Raw genomic sequence first — 7,691 nt, 5'->3', positions numbered from 1 at the left:
AAGATCATTGAACAAGAAACGTGTCCCCTCGATAGTGCTGAAGCAAGGTTGCAGATCATTGAAGCAAAGCTGAAAGACATGAAGCATACTCAGGAGAGGAATAGACAGAGTGGAGTAGACTTCAATGAAAAGTTGTTTAATTACGTGAAGGAATTGCTTGTTGATTGTGGCAACATAGAAGTGCAGGAGGAGTCGTCAGGTGGACCTAGTGTCAATGTATCATCAGCTGAGCCAAGCGACCCACTGAGCCAAAACTTGCCAAGGAATGAGACTCTTGTTGAACTGGTATCTTCAACTGAACCACCTACACAAGAATCAGTGCCAGAAGTTATCAGACTCGATAGGCAAGAACAAACGGCTAGTCAAGGTATCCAGTCATCACCTTTCAAGTTCATGGACATGGAAAAAGCTGTTAATCTCTCTAGCGACGACAAGGAAACAGAAATTCAAGTGGAATTGGAGACAACACCAAATATAGCAACAACACAAGAAAGACTTGAAGCACAGGAAAGAGACTTTTTGGCCGGTGGTGATGATGACATTCTTCCAGAAACTCAGAAGAAAGCAGAAGAATATGTGGTGCCCACATTTAATCTGCATTTATCACAACCTGCTGCTGCAATTAAAGATGATGCTGGTGGACCACAAGAGCAAGCTGAAAATCTGCAACAACCCGCTGTTGAGATACCACAACATCAAACTGAAGAACCACAACAACCAGAAGAGCCAGTGGCTGAAAAGCCACAACAAGTAGCTGTTGAGATGGTTATTGATGCAGATAAGGAGATGGTGGTTGAGAATCCTTTAACTCCTGGTGCCACATAAGATGCTGAAAAAGAAAAAGGCTATAATGAAGATGCTGAGATGGAGACCGTTTCAAAAAAACCTGGTACCTATTCTTTTATTATAAACTGTTTACTATATTGTTGTTTTGTTTTTTAATCAACTATTTACTTAATTTCATAATAAACTGTTTATATCTAACACATTTTGGTTACATGAATCTGTAGGAAGAAGACGTAGGAGGGGAGTTTGTACCAAGAACAAAATTTTTGAAGAGGTCACCATTGAAGAAAAAGTCAGTATTGAAGCGAAAAGCAAACAAGGCAGAAAAGGATGGGAAGCAACCAGGAAGCAAGGTAAGAAGAATCAAGGAAAGGACAACATGTAATCAAAGGACAACCAGTATACTACTCAAAGATTGTGAGCTAGGGAAGCATAAGAAGCAAAAAGACAAGCCTGATGAGAATAAAGTTGAAGAAGAAAATCCCCGTACGTCTAATGGCTTGCCGTTCAGAAAATTACCTCCGCTGGAAACAATGGAATGCTTTCAAGATTACAAGGATACAATAGAACCAGCCATGATGGAAGTACTGAAGACATACTTTGAGAATGCCAACAACCTGTAAGTACATCAACATTACCTTTATGCTTGTTTGCATAATATGTCATGCAGCTCCCAATGTTTAATGCATGGTTAGTTATGCATTGTTTAAAATATCTACATCACATGTTATGCAGCTCCAATGTTTAATGCATGTTCAGTTATGCAAAAAATGTTGTTATATTTATTATGCTTGTTTAAGAAATCAATACATTACAGGTTATGCTTCTGATGAAATAAATGCATAACAAGTTATGCTTAAAAAAAAACCCATGCATAACACAACCCTCTAGTTTATGGTTCTGCCGCATGTTACTTGAATAAAACATCTCACCAATTGTGTCTTATGTCATCTGCAGAAATTCGGCTTGGAGTATCAGAGAAGGAGAAGACCCGTACTTGTGGGATATTCGGATTCACGGAGATATAATAAGGCAGCTAATGAACAACGAATACTTAGAAGACCAAGTAGTATGCTACTACAGTTATAGGTTGTTCAAGAAGCGGGAAAATGAAAAGATAGCTGATAGTGTTGAACATAGGTATGCGGAGTCTGCATCCATGATGCCAGATGCTTGGGTAAGTCAAGAAAATAAAATCATTTTGCTGCATAACAAGTCATTCCTGCATATTATCTTATGCCCATATAATTACTTCAGCATAAAATGTTATGCAACTAGATTGAACTGCATAACAAGTTATTCAGTATTGTTTTCTACACCTGTTGTGCACCCTTTCAATTGCATCCACTAACTTTTTTTTCCTAAAAAATATTTCTTTTGCAGTTCTTTGTTAAAACAAAGGAGAAAGATGGGATTGCCAAATTTGTTGGAGAATTCATCTTGAATCTCCCTATTGAAGTTGAGAGAATGTTCATTCCAATGAACTATATGACAAAGGAAAACCCTGCAGGTACACATTGGACATTGTTAGAGTATGACTTTTCAGAGGGTGAGTGGAACTACTATAAAAGTGTTGAAGGCTATAAATCTAACTGCAAGAAACAAGCTCTCATAATGGCAAAGGCTTGTATGCCGTATTTGATCCAAAGATATGATGAACTGAATCTATCACCACAAATCGTGGATATAAAGCGAGAACCGCTTGTATACAAGGATATTTTTACCAAGATTGTTCCTGAACAAGGTCATCACCCCGACTGCCTCATATTTGTATGCTATTATATGAAGATGAGCATGAAGTCTCAAGTCAGGAACAAATGGTTGAATTTGGGAAAGGAAGATGCAGTAAAAAAATCCAACAAGAAAAGAGTAAGTCCGGTATTGAAAATGCTGACGGATCTTAGAAACAGTTGGGCGACAAATGCCAATGAAGACATCTGGGATGATATTGCGCGTCAATGTGATGAAGATGAGCGTCAAATGTGAAGCTGTGCATAATAGAAAGGCTCAAACATAACTTTGTTTTAACAACCTGTGTGTTGTTGGTAGGTTGAGAAATTTAACTTGGGAGTGAAAACTAATGGGAAAGTAGTTAGTAGTTCTTGTCAGAACAACTTATGTTATCTTGTCGATGTTTATAAATATATTTATTATATATCAATGCTGGTTTCAGTGCTTCTATTTGCTGCAATCTTATTTCATTTAACTGTACTATGATATAAATCTTACAAGGAAAATGAAGGAACAACAGGTTACATATAAACATCTAAATAACAAGTTATGCAACAAAATAAACCTGAATAACATGTTATTCCTAATAAAATAAATGTGCATGACTTGTTACGCAGACGCATGACTTGTTATGCAGACGCAGATGCAGATGCATGAAGGAACCACATTTGCATGAGTCGTTATGACGCCATCTTTAAAAGAATAAATGCATAACAGATCGTGCATCGTCGAAAAACAATGCATAAGAGATTATGCATCTTCAAAACAATAAAGCATAATACGTTATGCATCATAAAAACTAATGCATAACAAGTTATGCATCATCAAAAACTAAAGCATAATCCATTATGCATTTAAGAATAAAAATGAAAACATTATCTGATAGAAGCAGAAAAACACACAGTGAAAAAAAAAGTATTTTTCATAAAACCAATACAAAAAAGAAACTAAGTATAGAAAAAGTACTTGTTCATAAAAACTAATACAGAAACTAATGAAACAAAATAAACCTGAATAACATGTTATTCCTAATAAAATAAATGTGCATGACTTGTTATGCAGACGCATGACTTGTTATGCAGATGCATGAAGGAACCACATTTGCATGAGTCGTTATGACGCCATCTTTAAAAGAATAAATGCATAACAGATCGTGCATCGTCGAAAAACAATGCATAAGAGATTATGCATCTACAAAAAAATAAAGCATAATACGTTATGCATCATAAAAACTAATGCATAACAAGTTATGCATCATCAAAAACTAAAGCATAATCCATTATGCATTTAAGAATAAAAATGAAAACATTATCTGATAGAAGCAGAAAAACACACAGTGAAAAAAAAAAGTATTTTTCATAAAACCAATACAAAAAAGAAACTAAGTACAAAAAAAGTACTTGTTCATAAAAACTAATACAGAAACTAATGAAAGAAAAATGAATAAGGTTCAAACATAAAAGTAATAGTCTGAAGAAACAAACAAGATAATTGCTCTTCTTTAACTTCCCTTAGGCTGCTTCGGCGGCTTCGGAGGATTCTTGTAACCGGTAGGATTCATACATGTTTGCTTGTTATGATGACCAAGCTCAAAAAAATTACCACAGCGAATAGCTCTCCTGGGAGGCTTCTCATATCTGCTCAAATGCCTATTAGCTTGTGGTCTCCCTGGCGGCCTCCTAACATCAGGTACATCGATAATATCATTACCTTCATAAACTTCAGGCCTGTTATAGTTCGGAATATGATGAATTTCATGACTGTAGGCATTATTGAAGTATGAAGTAGTGAAATAAGGTTCAACAAAATCATATGGATTAGAACCATACATTGTTATCGATGCGAAATCATGCACACATGGAAACCCATAGACGCGCCACCTCTGACAGGTACATGTCCTTGCCACAAGGTTAACACTATGAGAATTGTCCCCTCCTTCCACTTCATAAACATGAGTATCGTACTGTATAACCAGCCAGGTTAAACCCCCATCAATAAGAGCCATCATCTTATTTTCATTCTTCGGTGTGAGAATTGTTATGAAACTATTACCCGTATTCCTCCTTTCTGACATCATACTCATCACATCCTTCCTTATCTGATCCAGAAGAGCATTTGCAGGGAGCTTCTTGTGTACCTTCATCCAACTATTGAAGGATTCAGCAAGAGTAGAAGATGTCCTACCATGCCTACAACCCTGGAAAAAGGCATTTGACCACTTCTCTGGAGGGATATATTCAATATAGTCGGCAACCCAACCACAACCAAGACCCCTAATAGTAGCGATGGCAGTTTGGAAACCTTCGCGACTAAGAGCATAAGCAGCAGCTTGAAATGAATCAATAACTGCACCATACCTTTCATCAGATGCATTAATAGGTAAGTTCATCTTAAGATGATAATAGTAGAAACTATGGAAGGCTCCAGGAAAGTAAAATGGAATCGTTCTCTTTAATCCTTCTACATGATCAGATAAAAATGTGATTGGCCTTTGATCATGATCAAGAACATTACTCAAATTCCTCATGAACCATTCCCTGTTATCATTATCTTCACCAGGTACCAGGGCCATGGCTAGTGGGAAGAAGCCTGCACAGAAAAAAATAAATAAAATCAAGCCAGCATCTACATGAAGTATGTGCAGCTAAAAAAATTCATAATGGATCATGCATCTAAACTAAACAATGCATAAGACATTATGCATCTAAAACAGAAATGATGCATAAACAGAAAAGTGAAAACAAATAATGCATAATGTCTTATGCATCTAAACTAAATTATGCATAAGACATTATGCATGTGCATAAAAAGGATGCATAAAATCAATAAGTGAAAACCATAATGCATAAGACATTATGCATCTAAACTAAATAATTCATAAGACATTATGCATCTAAACTAAACAATGCATAAGACATTATGCATCTAAAACAGAAATGATGCATAACCAGAAAAGTGAAAACACATAATGCATAATGTCTTATGCATCTAAACTAAATGATGCATAAGACATTATGCATGTGCATAAAAAAGGATGCATAAAATTAATAAGTGAAAACCATAATGCATAAGACATTGTGCACCTAAAACAAAAAATGTATAATGTCTTATGCATATAAAACAGAAATGATGCATAACCAGAAAAGTGAAAACAATAATGCATAAGACATTATGAGTCAAAAATAAATAATGCATGAGACATTATGCACATATATAAAAAGGATGCATTATCAGAAAAATTACCATTTTCAGCATTGATAGCGGTTGCAGCCATGAGGCATCCTCTATATGTCCCTGTAAGAAAGGTAGCATCGACATAAACCATGGGGAGAAGGTAACGGTAACCATGGATGCATGCCTCGAAAGCAATAAAAATACGCACAAACTTATTTGAAGGTGCATCATCTTCTAATTCAGCTGAACTATCCTCGTTCGCTTCATGTTCATCCGTTTGAACTTGAAAATCAATCCAACTCCCAGGATTTGTGCTGCGAATGGAATCTACATACCATGAAAGATGCGAATACGACATGGATTCATCACCAAATATATCCTCATACACTTTCTCTCTTCCGTTGTAAGCTTGGTAGCATTTCACATTGATCCCGTAGCTAGTTTTGAAAAACTTTGACAAATCAGATGCTTTGAAACTCGGATCACTTCGGATTTCATCATTGATCAGACTAGAAACAAATTTACTGTTGAGCCCGTGGAAAAGCCTTTCAGTTCCAACACCACAGGTATGACTGCTCTCATATTTCTTAACCTTAAGCATCCTGTTTTCAACATCAACAACACAAACCTTATACTCCCAAGGGCAATTTTCTTTTGAGCATTTTGCATAGAACCTACTAGGTTCATTCTTCTTATATACAAGAACACGCCCAGCTTTTAACTCGTATTTCTTCACTACGATACGTACCTCTACTACACCTCCAAAAAATACTTTACCAACTTCACCAAGTAATTTATCCCAACCTTAAGTCCTAAGAACCTTGTTAACAGGCACAGAACCATCTTCAAGGAAATTCACCATAGCTTGTTCGGGTTCATGTTCTATTACACGACTACTTGAAGCTCTACTACGACTTATGAAAGAATTACAGCCAACTTCGAAAAGTAAATCAAATCTCTTCTGACCTTTACAGTGGCAACGAGATACAATACATTGAAGCAGAATATCAGAATCAACTCGCACAAACTTGCTTCCATCATTAAAGGAAAATCTGACATGATGCGGTAATAAACGAATCCAGTTCTAGCAAACGGCTGTCTTCAAAGACTCCAAAGTTGTGTTGACATCAACAGGATGTGCTAAGAATTCACTGAAGTAGTGAATTACATCTAGTGCACTACCAACATGCATTTTCACCCTGCAAAACACAAAAGAGAAAAAACCAAACATATCTATCCTGCATATTGCTTCACAAAAATTCTTACTTCAAATTAAAAGATCAAATCAACAACATCAAACAATCTACATTAACCATAATCAGATGAGAAATCAACAGGATATCAAAATCAATAACAGATAACAGATCAAAAATAAGAATGGACAAACAAATCAAATAAAAAATCCAACAGAACAGAATCAAAACCTAGTAAATTGGTATGTCAACATCGGAACATGAAATCGAAACAAAAAAATTTAATCGAAAAGATCTACATTGATGTTAACAAATTCAAAACCTAGAAAATAAACAAAAATTCAAAAACAAGCTTAAAAGATCTAAAAAACGATTCGAAAAACTAAATTAAGCTTCGGAAACATAAAATAATAGATCCTAATCTTACAGAAACTAAAACATAGAATCAAATCAAGATTAAACAAAAATCAGAATCAAAGATTGGAATAAAAACGAACGAACCTGTAGCTTTGCTGAGTAAATTGAATCTCTCTCGGTAATCAAGGACAAGTGAGGCTAAAGCTTTGCTGAGTAAATTGAATCTCTCTCGGTAATCTCTCTCGATAATCAATCTCTCAAAAATAAACAGGATATACTGAAACTGAAAGTGAGGCTAAACTGGGAAATAAAAAAGAAAATAAAGAATTTTGAAAACTCTGGGCCTGCAAATAATTTGTTGGTTGCTTTTGGGTGCGCCCGTGAGATTTTGTGAGGGTGGGTTTCACAGTAGGAAAATGTGTAAGAATGGGTCTCCCTGTAGTTTTCACT

This window comes from Papaver somniferum, chromosome 4 (assembly GCF_003573695.1).
Source record: "Papaver somniferum cultivar HN1 chromosome 4, ASM357369v1, whole genome shotgun sequence".
Classification (NCBI taxonomy): domain Eukaryota; kingdom Viridiplantae; phylum Streptophyta; class Magnoliopsida; order Ranunculales; family Papaveraceae; genus Papaver; species Papaver somniferum.
The sequence above is the reverse complement of the archived record's forward strand: the minus strand, read 5'-3'. Positions refer to the sequence as shown.